This window comes from Giraffa tippelskirchi, chromosome 13 (assembly GCF_054371585.1).
Source record: "Giraffa tippelskirchi isolate mGirTip1 chromosome 13, T2T-mGirTip1v1.2.pri, whole genome shotgun sequence".
Taxonomy (NCBI): Eukaryota; Metazoa; Chordata; class Mammalia; order Artiodactyla; family Giraffidae; genus Giraffa; species Giraffa tippelskirchi.
The window spans coordinates 101,640,506-101,655,242 of NC_137287.1; the positions used below are offsets into that span (position 1 = coordinate 101,640,506).

General features: G+C 45.9%; 1 long non-coding RNA gene across 1 annotated transcript; it reads right to left on the reverse strand.

The window, feature by feature from the left end:
• Window positions 1–8,236: 8,236 nt before the first annotated feature.
• LOC145533368 (uncharacterized) lies at window positions 8,237–14,389 on the reverse strand. The gene is made up of 2 exons (XR_014074020.1): window positions 13,773–14,389; window positions 8,237–12,388 (listed from the first exon to the last, which is right to left on the reverse strand). It is a non-coding gene; the product is annotated as an uncharacterized LOC145533368 (long non-coding RNA).
• Window positions 14,390–14,737: the final 348 nt, after the last annotated feature.

The following is a 14,737-nucleotide window of genomic DNA, read 5'->3' on the forward strand; positions in this document are numbered from 1 at the left end:
CAACTGGACACCTGGATTCTGCTGCAGAAAACCTCACATCTCTGCCAACTTGTTAACCAGCAGCAAACACCCCAAGCCACAGGAGGATGCCTCTGCCTTCAAAATATTTTATGAGTGCATCCAGTTGGCAGAAACAAATTAGTACCCAGAAACCTAGCTGCAAAGGGAAATTATAGCCATTCTGACCAGAAGGTGCACAAGAAAGGGGTGGGAGTCCATGTGCCCAAATTCAATACCTCGAGACCGCCCCCTAACCTGCTCCCACCTTGTCTCACTGGGTAGAACTGAGTCACACGATACTGTTAGCTGCAGGGGAGTCTGGAATTTGAGGATCCTGCAAAGAAACAGATTTGGCTTAGATCAGAGCAGGCACACTGTCCTCTTGAACACAGTTGGGGTTCTATTGGCAGGGAGGTAGAGGAGGATAGCTGGGGGGATGATATGAGGGAATGGTAATTCCAGAAAGTGGATGGGGCTGTGTGCCCGTGTGTGGTGGTGAGTGTCACATGGGAAGTGCACGTGTGCCAGGGAGAAGGGGAACAAGTCAGTGTGTATGTAAGGGTGTTGAAACAGAAAGGGGGCTGGGATGCTGGAGGAAGAAGAAAGGATTTTTCCCTTCTGATGGAGGAATTACTCTGCCCCAGTTTCCAGGGAAATCTGCCTGGGGGTCCAGGGCCTCAGAGTTACTCACTGTGGCTCATTTCTGTAGGAATGTAGGAAGGTAGATCCGGCAGACAGACTGTTAAAATAAAAAGTGGACAGTATTTGGGACAAATTGCCTCGTTTTCTCCAATTACGTATTCTGATTGTACCTGTGTGTTTATTCTGGTTCTCTTTCTCTGTCAGATTCTGCAGTGCCTATTCTAAACATTTTCTGCCCACCTGGGGTCCTCCCTCCTGCCCTGATGCCTTCCCTCTTGGCACACACCCTTGCCTCCTACCTCTCAGGGGAAGCCTGGGTCTCAACCGATGGCTCCAGCCCACCTCCTTGTTTCCCTCCACCATTCTCCACCTCCTGCTTCAGTCCCCTTTTCCAAAGCAAACCAAACTAACCATTCCCACATATGGCTTCATGCCTCCTCTCTGTTCATTTCCAATCAACATTCATTATTCTGAACACCTGCCGTGTGCCAGCAGCAGCGATACAATGAAAATAAGACTTCATTGTTTCATGAGCTGGTGGTTAGCATCACAACTTTGATGCAGTGCAGGCCTGGTTTAGAATCTCTGTTAGTGATTCCAACTGTCTAAGCCGGTGGTTTCCTCACTTATAAGAAGTGGGAGTAATAACACCTATCTCAAAGGGTTACTGCAAAGGTTAAAGGAGATAATATATTTCAGTACTTGCAGAGCTGAGTCTGGCACAGTGAAGACTCAAGACATAGAAATGTGACTGGCGTTTCTTTCTTTTTTGTCTACCCAGCTCTCTCTTTCTGATAATGATGCCTGTCCCTCTCTACTGTAGTTTGTATGAATTTTAGTCATCAGTAGCTCTCTGGTCAGGGGATGGATTTGAGATCCTTGCCCCTTGTACTGGTAAAAACGGGGTCATGCTGAATATATACATCATATTATGACTTTTTCACTTAATCTCTCACTGATGTCTTTCCTGTTGGAACCATAATTGTGGAATATTATTTAAAAGCTGTAGAACATTCTGTCTATAGATGCTCCGTGACTTATTTAATCCAGTGTCCTGGTGAGGAATATTATAGACTGAAGAGGTCTTTCCCCAAATTCATATGTTAAAGCACTAACCCTCAATACAATATTGTTTGGAGATGGGGCCTTTGGGAGGTAAATACAGTTAGGTTAGGTCATAAGGGTTAGGTCCATGTAATGGTATTAGTGCCCTTAAAGGAAGTGGAAGAGCCACCAGTCTCTCAGTCTCTCTGCAGCAAGAGGGCAGAGCAAGAAGGCAGTCCACAAGCCAGGAAGAGAATTCTCAGCAGAACTTGACCATGCTGCCATCCTAATCTCAGACCTCCAGCCTCCAGAAGTCTGTTTTGAAACGAATAGCATTTTATGGCTTGGGGCCAAGAGCTGGGGCCTTGGGGTCAGACTGCCTGGCGGGGATGTCCCCCCTTTAAGGTGCACTGACCATGTAACTGGTTAAATCACTCAACATCTCAAAACCTCAGTTTTCTTATCTGTAAGATGGGAATAATAATAGCACCCATATCGCACAGCTGCTGTGAAGAAGAGAAATTTCATGTAGTTTCATGTAGAAATTTCACTGTGCTTGGCACAGTGCCTTCCTGAAAGCTGATCGTCGTAAGCACAGTGGCCATCATTATTATTATCACTGTTTCTCTTCATTCATTCATTCTGAGAAGAGGATGAATGGTGTGGGCTGGACACGACTAAAGGCTTTGAGTGTGTGTGGGGGGCACGAGGAGTGGGCCCTGAGCTGTCCAGTCCAATGAGGCCACCTGGGGAGAGAGATGTGACTTATAAAACCACCACTGAGAAAAGCAATAGCTTGTAGAGGATGGACTTGCTGGTTTTCTAGGAATCTCCCCTCTACTGCCTTTGAGATAGAAATGATCACTTCTCAGTACTCGGGAAAGATCTGAATTAGTTGGAACCATGATCCATGAAGATTCCTTTTTGTTTGCTCGATGTCTGTAGGGTTGCTAATAAGAACTTCTGAAGTACTTAGTAAGAACGATTTAAAGAGTACTGACTCATGTCTGAGAAGCATGGGGATTAACAGGAAATAAAATCAATACCTGTAAAGCAAACCAGCTGCTGCCTGTTCTTTGGGCAACTATGGAGTCTTTAAAGGTTTCATTGTTTGTTTTTGTTTTAATTATTGTAAAGAAAAGAAAGTGAAAATGAAGTCGCTCGGTCATGTCTGACTCTGCGACCCCATGGACTGTAGCCTACCAGGCTCCTCCGTCCATGGGATTTTCCAGGCAAGAATATTTTATTATTAATTAATAATTATGAATACATTAATTATTGTAATGGGTAACATTTGCTCATTGTAAAAAATAAAGCTCAAAGGACACAGCCAGCAACATCACTTATTCATTCAATAAACACATTTTGAGCACCTCCTAAGTGCCGGGCACACAGCAGTGAAGTAGGAAGACAAGGTCCCACAGAGCTTATGTTCCACCAGGGAAGAGATGCCAGGCAGGGAATAGTGGTGGGAAGAATTCAAGACAAAATCTGATGACCCAGAAAACCTTTCCACAGAACGATAAGAGAACCAAAAGAGTTTTATTATTGAATAAACATGAAGTTATTATAGAATAGAATAATAGAGTAAAATAGAATGTGATGCAGATCACAGGCGATTCCCTGGAGATTTCAAGATGGGAAGAAAGTTCCTCCTTTTATGCAGCTGAATCTATGCTTCATCTGAAGACAAAAAATAACTAGTTCTCAGATCAGAGGACTTGACAGCATCATTTGCCGCACATAGTTCACCGCAAATCCACTGGTAACTGGGGACATTGTTTGTCCTTGCTAATTGTCTATCCAAAGGAATAGACACTTCTCCCATCTCTATGACAAAAACATAATGATAACACAGAGCTGGCCATTGAAGTTAAACCCCCACCTGGACTAGGAGATAGGCTGCTGTCTTCCTTGATGTTCACATTTCAAGGAGACAGCTCTCAGACTCTTAACTAACATTTTCCTGGGTCCTAAAAACTGGTAAGTGGCTTATTTTGCCTTTAAAAAGTTTGCATACAACTCAAAGGGGCAGAGGAAGAGTTAAATGCTCTAAGAAAAGGAGAGTGCGGATGAGAAGTTTCTCATCTTTTTTTTTTTTTGCACCAGGAAAAATCAACTTTTTTCAATTTATTCTTAATTGTTTAATGTCTTTACAGAGACAGGCATTAAACAAATAAGTGAGCCCTATGGTGTCAGTCAAGTAAAGGGCTGGGGAGTTGGGCACTGTGACTGGATAAAACAGCCTTGCTAGGTCTCAGAGAACTCCATGCGCCCAGAGCCTGGAGCAAGACAATGGGGATGCCCTCCCCGCAGTGGCCAGGTTTGCGTGTCCTTTCATCCACCTTTCTATGTATGAACAATCACATCTGGTGGTTGTTGTGTTTGCTGTTTTCCAAAAAGTGGTATTATAACATGTGTTTTGTTGACTTAAGAAATATTCACAACCTAAAAGTTGAGAGTTGTTATGTTTTATTTGGCAGGAATTTTTAGGACTTCAAGCCTGGAAGGCAGCATCTCAAGTAATCCTGAGAGAATTGCTTCAAGGAGGCAAGAGAAAGAGTCAGGTTGTACTGAAGTTTTGCATCAAAGGGCAGATAGTCTGAATGTGAAAAGATTGTTGTTAAAGAAAACCAGATAGCTCAAAGAATTGGGCACTTTTCTTTGTATGGGAAGATGGAAGAGTCTGGGCTCACTGAAATCATTCCTTTGATATGCACCTTCACTTTCTGGGGCCAGCATCCCACGTTTTCACATCCTGCATTTCCTTAGGGCTCACTGTGGGGAATGGCTGCAGTCTGCTGGTGCTGTTGCTGCTGCTGCTGCTAAGTCGCTTCAGTCGTGTCAGACTCGGTGCGACCCCATAGACGGCAGCCCACTAGGCTCCCCTGTCCCTGGGATTCTCCAGGCAAGAACGCTGGAGTGGGGGGCCATTGCCTTCTCCCTGATGGTGCTAGATGGCAGGTTTTCTTTCCTTTCTGAATTCCTTCAGGGCTCACCAGCTCACCGTTGGTGGTAGCTGCAATTGCTGATGATTGTAACATCTCTTATTCACTGATTTGGCAGGAAATATACCATTTCTCATGCTCGTCATTTGCTCTTTTCACCCACTGTCCCATCAAGGAGATCTGTCCATGTCAGTAAACACAGAAATCCTTCTTTAAGTAGCTGCCTTGTACTCCCTGCAGAGGGGGTGTCCTTTCCCTCATGAGATGAATATCTAGGGCCCCCTTTGTGGGGATGAGAGCATGAACTCTGGAGGGAAGCCCAGGTTCACGTTCAAAGCACACCACTTGCTTCCTGAAGACACTGGGCAACTTAACCTGAGCCTCAGTTTCTGCACGTATAAGATGGGGATACTATACCAGGGACACAATGTGAGGATTAAATGCATTGACACATGAAGTTTGAACAGTACAGAGCTCAGAGCAGGCCCATCCTGGTGTCAGCTGTTATCAGCTGTTACAAATTACGTTAATAATCACTGATTGATCACCCATGAAGGCTGTGTCTGTTGTCTTCATTTCTTCCCTCCCTTCCTCAAATATTTTTCTGCCCTCTCCTTTGCCAGATCATGCAGGTGAATGGCTTGGAAATGGTGCCTGCCTTTAGGGAGCTTAGAGTTGGTAGGGCTGATGGACAGAGAACAAGTCACCAGTGGAGGACAGCATCGTGAATCCGTGGTGGGCAAGGGGTGATCGGAAAGTCCTCCAGGAGAAGGAGGCATTGGACAACTGAAAGGTGCCAAGGAGCAGACACAGAGCTTCCAGGAGAAAAGGCACCAAGTCGAGGGAGGGCTGGGTGCATGTCCCAAGGAGGAAGAGAGCAATGTGAGTGGTGGACTGGGGGCGGGGAACTCAGAAGAGGCCTGCGTGGCTGGGACCACAAGGAGTGAGGGGCTTGAAGGGGCCTGGAAAAAGTTGTGGGGGGCGGGGGTGGTGGTGTGTGGCACAGATCAGCCGATTTTATTCTAGCTGCAGTGGGTAAGCATTGAAGGGTCTTCATCTTCAATGAAGGGAGCGACACAATCTGATGACCATGTTAAACTGTGGAGCATGAAAGTGTGGGTGGAAGGAAGGGGCGCCTGGGGTGGCTAAGTTGGAGGACTTGGGAGATGTGGGAAGTGGGAAGCCTGGAGGTGGGGCCAGGAGGAGAGGATCTGACCTCCGCCGGACTCTGGAACTAAGCCCTGAGTTTTGGAGGCTCCTCCCCTGTCCTGGAAAAGTACCTTCTGCCCACCATACGGCAGTGGGAACAATTTCAAGGAGGCATCCTTGAGAGCAATGTGTTGTCCAGGCTGTCTGGATGATTGAACCCTGCTTAAGCCTCTGCATAAACCTTTAAGATTCTTGGGCGCGGGGTGGAGAACAGCTTGTTACATCTTACAAGCCTCGTGCATAAATTCCCTGCAGTTTGGAAGCTCCACACATTCATCTGGAGGGTACGCCTCTTTCTGGGGCTTCCCCTGGCCCGGTTCACATGGGTCAGTTTCAGACTGCACACCGGAATTCCATGCTTTTGAACCCCAGAGCCGAGTGCAGGCCCTGTGGCTGAGGAGCTTGGCAGGTAGTAAAAGTGCCGGGGAGGATCTTTGGGGAAAAACAAAGCTATTTGATTTGCTTTGTTGTTGTTGTTCAGTGGCTAAGTCTTGTCCAACTCTTTGATTCGCTTGGTTTCCCTTTTTAAATAGATTATCCAGGAAAAAATGTTGGGGGTGGGGGAGATCTGACCTGCCAATATCCATCCAGGATACAGGTTGCTGGCTTTTGAATTTGGGTCCTGCTACTTGCTTCTAGCTGTCCTCGACCAAGTTACTTAATCTCCCTGAGCTTTCCTTATCTGTGAAATGTTACTGACTTTATGGAAATGCATGCATGCGTGCTAAGTTGCTTCAGTCGCGTCCGACTCTTTGCCTCTGGGCCCTGTGGACTATAGCCTGCCAGGCTCCTCTGTTCATGGGATTCTCTAGGCAAGAATACTAGAGTGGGTTGCCACATCCTCCTCCAAGGGATCTTCCTGACCCAGGTATCAAGCCTACATCTCTTATGTCTCTTGCATTGGTAGGAAGGTTCTTTACCACTAGCACCACCTGGAAAGTCCCTTTATGGGAATGCTTGAGGTTCCAAAATGTTCAGTACATCTAAGGGTCTTGGAGCCTGGCCGATAGTAATTCCTGGGTATCTCACTCCTGGTGGATGGGGGTGGGGAGCACTATTGATTATTCCTGTTCTGTTATTTGGTTCAGTGGAAATTCAGGCTTAACATCAACAGCTGCTGCTTGTTGCACACTCTGCTGCCAGGCTTTGAGGCCTTCTTCTGGGTCTGTGTATTTGTTCCTAACATCCACCTCAAGGGATCGACATTCTCATCATTTCCATTTTGCAAACAAGGGAACTGAGGCTTAGAGAGGTTAAGGGGAAGGTGTTTGGGGGCTCTGAAGGGGGCAAGGGCTGCGGAGATGGGCCTCTGAAGTGAGGGTTAGGAGACCCCGGCTTTGCTGGCTTGCTGCTGAGTGATGCTTGCAGGTCACTTAAGGTGCAGATCTTGTCCTGGACTTAGCTCAGTAGCCCCGCTCTGCGCAAGGGGGATAACCCTGTCCCCAGCGTTCTCGGCCAGCAGGTGGCACTGCAGGCTCTCCCAAGGCCAACCGAGGAGCGGCAAGCATTGCAGGTGTTTCTGAGGTTTGGGGCAAGTCACAGTTTGTAAATTCAAGGACCTAAAACAGCCCCCTGGGCCCTTGGGTCTCCGGATCTTTCAGCAAATCACTTTTGCACCAGAGTCTTGAATTGTTGTTGTTGTTTTTGTAGGGAGCCTGGTGTAAACTCACAGCTGAGCCGGAAAATGACCTTAACCACTCATTTCTCTGAGTGGTTTTCTGGGTTGTTATTGCTTATGTTTCAGGTTGTTTTGTTTTGTTTTTTTGGCTAACTTTCTGTTACACTAAAAACAGGTTCATATTTATGCAAAATGTATGGATCATTTAACATAATTAATTTTCAAGAAGAAGTATGCAAACATAGCAGGTACGGTTTTACAGAAGAGAAACAGGCTTAGAGAGACTAAATAAATTTGGGTCCTTGAGCTTCGAGGAGAACCCAAGTCCATTGGCTCCAAAGCTGCTCTTTCCTGGGTCTTCCAACTGCTGAAGAGTCATCTCCTTCACCCTTACACAGCTCCTTCCCTCACTGATTCTCATAGTAGGAAGTGCGATATTTACTGGGGGGAGGGAGACAGGATGGACAGAAAGGAGATGTTCCTGAGAAGTGAAAAGTGACCCCAGGGTTTGGTATATAATTCCAGTGATTCCTGACAGAGATAGTAGTCATAGCTGGGATGGGTCTTTGTGATACACCGGCTCGGAACTTATTCTAGGATCAGGAATGGCAAACCCTGCCAGGTCCTCAGGGCCAGGTGATCGTATAAATGAATCCCAAGGGCACAGCTTGTGCAGAGGGGTGCTGACGTCGCCCTCCTAGGGAGAAGCTTCCTCTAGGCTCTAAAACAGTGTGTTCACATCTGTTGATGTCTTTTTTAAATTAATTAATTTTCATTTATTTATTTATGGCTCGCTGGGTCTCCATTGTTGTGTGCAAACTTCCTCTGGTGGCAGCAAGAGGGGGCTACTCTCCATTGTGGTGTTTGGGCTTATCACAACAATGGCTTCTCTAGTTGCAGAGCTCGGGCTCGAGGGCACAAGGGCTTAGTTGCCCCAAAGCTTTCAGTAGTTGTGGCATGTGGGCTCAGTAGTTGCAGCTCCCGGGTTCTAGAGCACAGGCTCAGTAGTTGTGGTGCATGGACTTAGTTGCTCTGTGGCATGTGAGATCTTCATTCCCTGTCTGGGGATAAAATCCACGTCCCCTGCATTGGCAGATGGATTCTTAACCACTAGACTACCAGGGAAGTCCTATTGACTTTTTTAAAGATAAGCTGTTTGTAAATTTGCAAAATTGGCCACAAATTCTTCCCCTCCTATCCAGAGATGGAATCTTTTTCTATCCCTTGAATCTGGGCCAGTCTGTGAAATTGCTTTGGCCAGTAGAATGAAGCAGAAGTAATGGCGTGTGTAAGTTTTGAGCCCAGGCTTCAAGAAGTCTTGCACACCCTGTTCTTGCTCTTAGAGCCCATGGTCACCTTGTGAACAAGCCCAGGATAGCCTCCTAGGGGAGGATACCTGATGGAACAGAGTCTGTTGTCCCAGTTGAGGCCGCGCTCCACCAGCCAGCCCCGCTCTGATCCGACAGCTGACCACAAACACATGAACAAGCCTGGACAGAGATCAGCCAAGACATCCCAGACCAGGAGCGCCACCTGGCTGAGCCCAGCCCAAGTTTCTGAACCCCAGAATCATAGGACCATCAATGGTATTATGCAGAAAATGCTAACTGACCAAGGCTTGCCATCTGCATTGAAAGAGTGTGAAATCTCCTGACTTAAAATATTGACTTTTTCAAGTCCTAAAAGATGATGCTGTGAAAGTGCTGCACTCAGTATGCCAGCAAATTTGGACAACTCAGCAGTGGTCACAGGACTGGAAAAGGTCAGTTTTCATTCCAATCCCAAAGAAAGGCAATACCAAAGAATGTTCAAACTACTGCACAGTTGCCCTCATCTCACACACTAGCAAAGTAATGCTCAAAATTCTCCAAGCCAGGCTTCAACAGGACATGAACTGTGAACTTCCAGATGTTCAAGTGGGATTTAGAAAGGCAGAGGAACCAGAGATCAAATTGCCAACATCTGTTGGATCATTGAAAAAGCGAGAGAGTTCCAGAGAAACATCTGCTTCTGCTTTATTGACTATGCCAAAGTCTCTGACTGTGTGGATCACAACAAACTGTGGGAAATTCTTCAAGAGATGGGAATACCAGAGCACCTTACTTGCCTCCTGAGAAATCTGTATGCAGGTCAAGAAGCAACAGTTAGAACTGGACATGGAACAGTGGACTGGTTTCAAATTGGGAAAGGAGTATGTCAAGGCTATATATTGTCACCCTGCTTATTTAACTTATATGCAGAGTACATCATGAGAAACGCTGGGCTGGATGAAGCACAAGCTGGAATCAAGATTGCTGGGAGAAATATCAGTAACCTCAGATACGCAGATGACACCAGTCTTATGGCAGAAAGCAAAGAAGAACTAAAGAGCCTCTTGTTGAAAGTGAAAGAGGAGAGTGAAAAGTTGGCTTAAAACTCAACATTCAAAATGCTAAGATTATGGCATCTGGTCCCATCACTTCATGGCAAATAGAAGGGGAGACGTTAGAAACAGTGACAGACTTTATTTTCTTTGGCTCCAAAATCACTGCAGATGGTGACTACAGCCATGAAATCAAAAGACGCTTGCTCCTTGGAAGAAAAGGTATGACCAACCTAGATATTAAACCTGGATAGTATATTAAAAAGCAGAGACATTATTTTGCCGACAAAGGTCCGTCTAGTTAAAGCTATAGTTTTTCCATTAGTCATGTATGGATGTGAGAGTTGGACTATAAAGAAATCTGAGCACCGAATAACTGATGCTTTTGAATTACAGTATTGGAGAAGACTCTTAAGAGTCCCTTAGATTGCAAGGAGATCCAACCAGTCAATCCTAAAGGAAATCAGTCCTGAATGTTCATTGGAAGGACTGATGCTGAAGCTGAAACTCCATTACTTTGGCCACCTGATGCGAAGAACTGGCTCATTGGAAAAGACCCTGATGTTGGGAAAAAATTGAAGGCAGGAGGAGAAGGGGACGACAGAAGATGAGATGGTAGGATGTCATCACCGACTTGGTGACATGAGTTTGAGCATCTCCAGGAGTTGGTAATGGACAGGGAAGCCTGGCGTGTTGCGGTCCATGGGGTCACAAAGAGTCAGACACAGCTGAGTGACTGAACTGAAAATGTTGACAGTGTATTCAAATAAACCAACAAAGAACCTCTGTAGGTGTGGCCAAATATTTCTGAGCTCCAAATGGGGCCCCAGGAATCACTAGTTTGCACACAATGCAATAAAGACCATGGAATAGAAACAAATCTTGTTTTGCTGTTTGAAGCAACCTTGGCACATGTAAATCTTAGTGAATTTATAGATACTGATTGAAGGTGAATGTAGAGAATGATTTATTTCAACAACTCTCAAAGGACCTGCATCTCTGTGGGCTTGCCTCTTGGAGTATGAACTTTCAGCTGTTGTATCTATGGGTTTCTTTGTTCAAGATCATCTCTGGCCTAGTTTAAAAATAGAATCTTTATGCTTCGGTGTCCACAAGTCCTCATCTCATTACGCTGTGTGGTGAACCTGGCTACCAGCTGAGCTCTAGCTTCTGCACATCAAGCTTCTCTAATAACTACAGTGCTGAATAATCAATGGCTATTGACCAGGATTAGGAAACGACTATTTTGAATCACCATCTCTGAGAAAGGTAAGCGAGGCAGCAGGAAAGAAACACTCTTCTTTCACACGTCAGATTCTCAAGGTTCCTGAGTCGTTTTGCCTACATGGAAATCCATGAGACTCTAAGGAGCCGTTGAAAAGCAGTCTTGGTCCTGAACACCTGATAGAGTGAAACAGATGTAGTTCTTTTAGATTTGCAAAACGGGGAAGGAAAATAAAAATCCTGTGGGAAGTAGGAATGGCCACTGATTCTTTCAGGGGGATTTTTCTCTCTAGTGTTTACTGGCAGATTTTTTTGTGAGACAGAGAAAGGATTGTGATTGTATATGTTTTACACAATGAAGCTCAGCTTGCCGTCCCCCAACTTCAGACTTGGAGAAGGTCTGACTCAATGCTGGCAAATGCTTTCAATGTTATTCCCATCCCATAAACTGATCACTCAGCTAATGTATCGGGGTAGTGGGGGTCAGGGGAGGAGGCACCAGACTTTAGAGCATCTCTTTTCAGAGTGTAGATGCAGGACTACCTTCATCAGGATTACCTGGGGATGGCTTCTTTATAAAGCAGATTCCTGGCTCCAGAATAAAGCCACTAATTCAGAGTTCCTGGGGATGAGATCCAGGGATCTATAGTTTAGCAAGCTGCTTAGGTGATTTTCTGCAGTGTATTAGAGATGGGAGGGAGGATTAGAGTATGGTGCAAGGCTGAGCTCTGGACAGCCTTCTTCTTTGTTAAAATGTCAAAGCTGAAGGCCCTCAGTGAGATGCTGACCTGTAGCTTAGAATAGAGAACTGGTTTTGATTTTTGCTACTAGAATCAAGAAAGAATTTTGTAGATAATGAAAACCATGTCTTAGCACAGGCTACAAGAATGACCTCTGGTTGAGAGAGACCAGTCTTTTATCTGAGTTAGGATAGTGCCCTTTGGGACTAGTCATATACTATGAAATATGGTCCTTCAGTACAATGGCTGACTACCATTGTAGAGTTTAGTAATCATCTGTTACTGCATAACAAATGACCCCCACACCTAGTGGCTTAAAACAATAATAAACTCTTATTATCATTTACAGTTTCTGTGGATTAGGAATTCATAAATGGGTGGTTCTGGCTTAAAATTTTGCATGAGGTTGCTGTCAACATATGGGCCAGGGCTATCAGGATGTGAAGATTTGACTGGGACTGGATGATCCACTTCCGAAGTAACTCACTCACACAGCAGGCCAGTTGTGTGTAGCCGGCAGTTCCTCTCCACGGGGCTTCTCCACAGAGCAGCTTGAGTGTCCTCCCAACATGATGGCTGGCTTTCCCCAGCCCAAGAAATCCTGGGAGAACAAGGCAGATGTTACGATACTCTTTGCAGCCTGGCTTTGGAAATCACACACAGTCTGTTTTTTTAAAAAATATATTCATTTATTTGACTTCATTGGGTCCTAGTTGCAGCACACAGGCTCTCCAGTTGCAGCACACAAGTTTAGCTGCTCCACAACATGTAAGATCTTAGTTCCACAACCAGGGACCAAACCCTCATTCCCTGCACTGCAAGACGGACTCTTAACCACTGGACCACCAGGGAAGTCCCCCACGCTATCACTTCTGTAGCATCCCATTTGTCAAACAGGCCAGCCCTATTCAGTGCAGGAGGCGATTAAACCAGGAGGTGAGACTCACTGGGGACCCCTTTGGAGGCTGGCTACTGACGTGAATCATATTGTCATAAAAATGATAACTACTATGGCTGGAGGGCTTACTCTGTGGTAAACACTGTACCATGCTCTTTAGACATATAATCTCATAGTAATATGTAAAGTCTATTTATTGGTTTTCAATATTTAAAGTTTTATTTACTTATTTTTGGCTGCTCTGGGTCTTTGTTGCTGCGCTTGGGCTTTCTCTAGTTGTGGCAAGCGGGGACTGTTCCCTAGTTGTGCTGAGACTTCTCATTTCAGTGGCTTCTCTTGTTGTGAAGCATGGGCTCTAGAGCATGCAGGCTCAATACTTGTGCTGCATGAGCTTAGTTGCCCCTTGGCATGTGGGATCTTCCCTGACCAGGGCTTGAACTGGTGTCCCCTGCATTGGCAGATGGATTCTCAACAACTGGACCGCCAGGGAAGTCCAGTTTTCAATATTTAGACTTAGCTTATGAGTTCAGAAGGAACTGTAAATAAGATTTGTCTAGAAACACAACAAGTAAAGGAGTGTTGGGCAGAAGCTGAGGAGTAGATTGGAGGGAGGAGATGGGGAGGGGAAAGGATAGGAGCTAAGGAGCACCTTACAAAGCAGGGGGGTCCAGGTTCCTGCAGGAAGTGGATGGACTAAGACATAGAGGTCTGAGCACACCATTTAAGATTTTAAAGAGTCCCAGTGCATACTTAGTTGCTCAGTTATGTCCAACTCTTTGTGACCCCATGGACGGTAGCCCACCAGGTTCCTCTGTCCATGGGGATTCTCCAGGCAAGAATACTGGGGTGGGTTGCCATGCCCTCCTCTAGGTGATCTTCCCAACCCAGGGATGGAACCCAGGCCTCCCATATTGCGGGCGGATTCTTTACCATCTGAGCCACCAGGAAAGCCCAAAGAGTCCCCCAGAGGGATGAAAAAATGGAGCTATAAATATTGAAAATTGAGATGGAGAGCGGAAGTTATGGCCCAAGATCTGTTGGTGGGGAGCTAATATATGCTGTCTCAGTCAGGAATAATGGTACTCACATATTATTTAGAGCTCTGGAGGTGAGCCCTGGGGTTCTTTGAGGTTGGTGCTGTGAGCCTGGATGCGATGATTCTGCCCTGAGGGAGTCGTGGATGCTAGGCCAACTAGAGGAGGGTTAGACCCTTCAGGAACTTCCTGAGGGAAGCAGGCAATGGTCTCAAATCTGAATTTGTGTCAGAGTCACCTGTTTGGCTTGTGAGAACAAGACTGCTGGGCCCTGTGCCTAGTTTCTGGAAGCTTCAGTAGTCCTGGATGGTCTGAGAGAAAAAAAAAAAAGATCTCGTTTCTCTTCTATGACTCACTTCTGTGTCCAGTTGTTGTTGTAATTTAGTTTCTAAGTCATGTCCAACTCTTCTGCGACCCCATGGACTGTAGCCCACCAGGCTCCTCTGTCCATGAAATTTCCCAGGCAAGGATACTGGAGTGGGTTGCCATTTCCTCTTCCAGGGGATCTTCCCAACCCAGGGATTGAAACCGAGTCTCCTGCTTGGCATGCGGATTCTTTACCACTGAGCCACCAGGGAAGACCACCTGTGTCCAGAAGTGTAGGTATTTCCCCCCCACATCAGCCAATTCTCCGATGCCAACTGGGTGTCCTGGAATTCAACTCAGTTCTGAGACAGTTGGTATCAGATTCCGCACCTTCAGGGTTCAGTCTCACAAGACTGACCCCACTTCAGAGCTTGGGATCGACATGTACACACTGCCATACTTAAAATGGATAACCAGCAAGAACCTACTGTATAGCCCAGGAACTCTGTTCAATGTTATGTGGCAGCCTGGACAGGAGGGGAATTGGGGGAGAATGGATACATATATACATATGGCTGAGGCCCTTTGCTGTCCACCTGAAACTATCACATTGTTAATCCCCTATACTCCAATATAAAATAAAAAGTTAAAAAAAAAGATTGACTCTACTTGAGATGCCAAATTACAAGACCCAGGTTGTCACCTGTGCTTC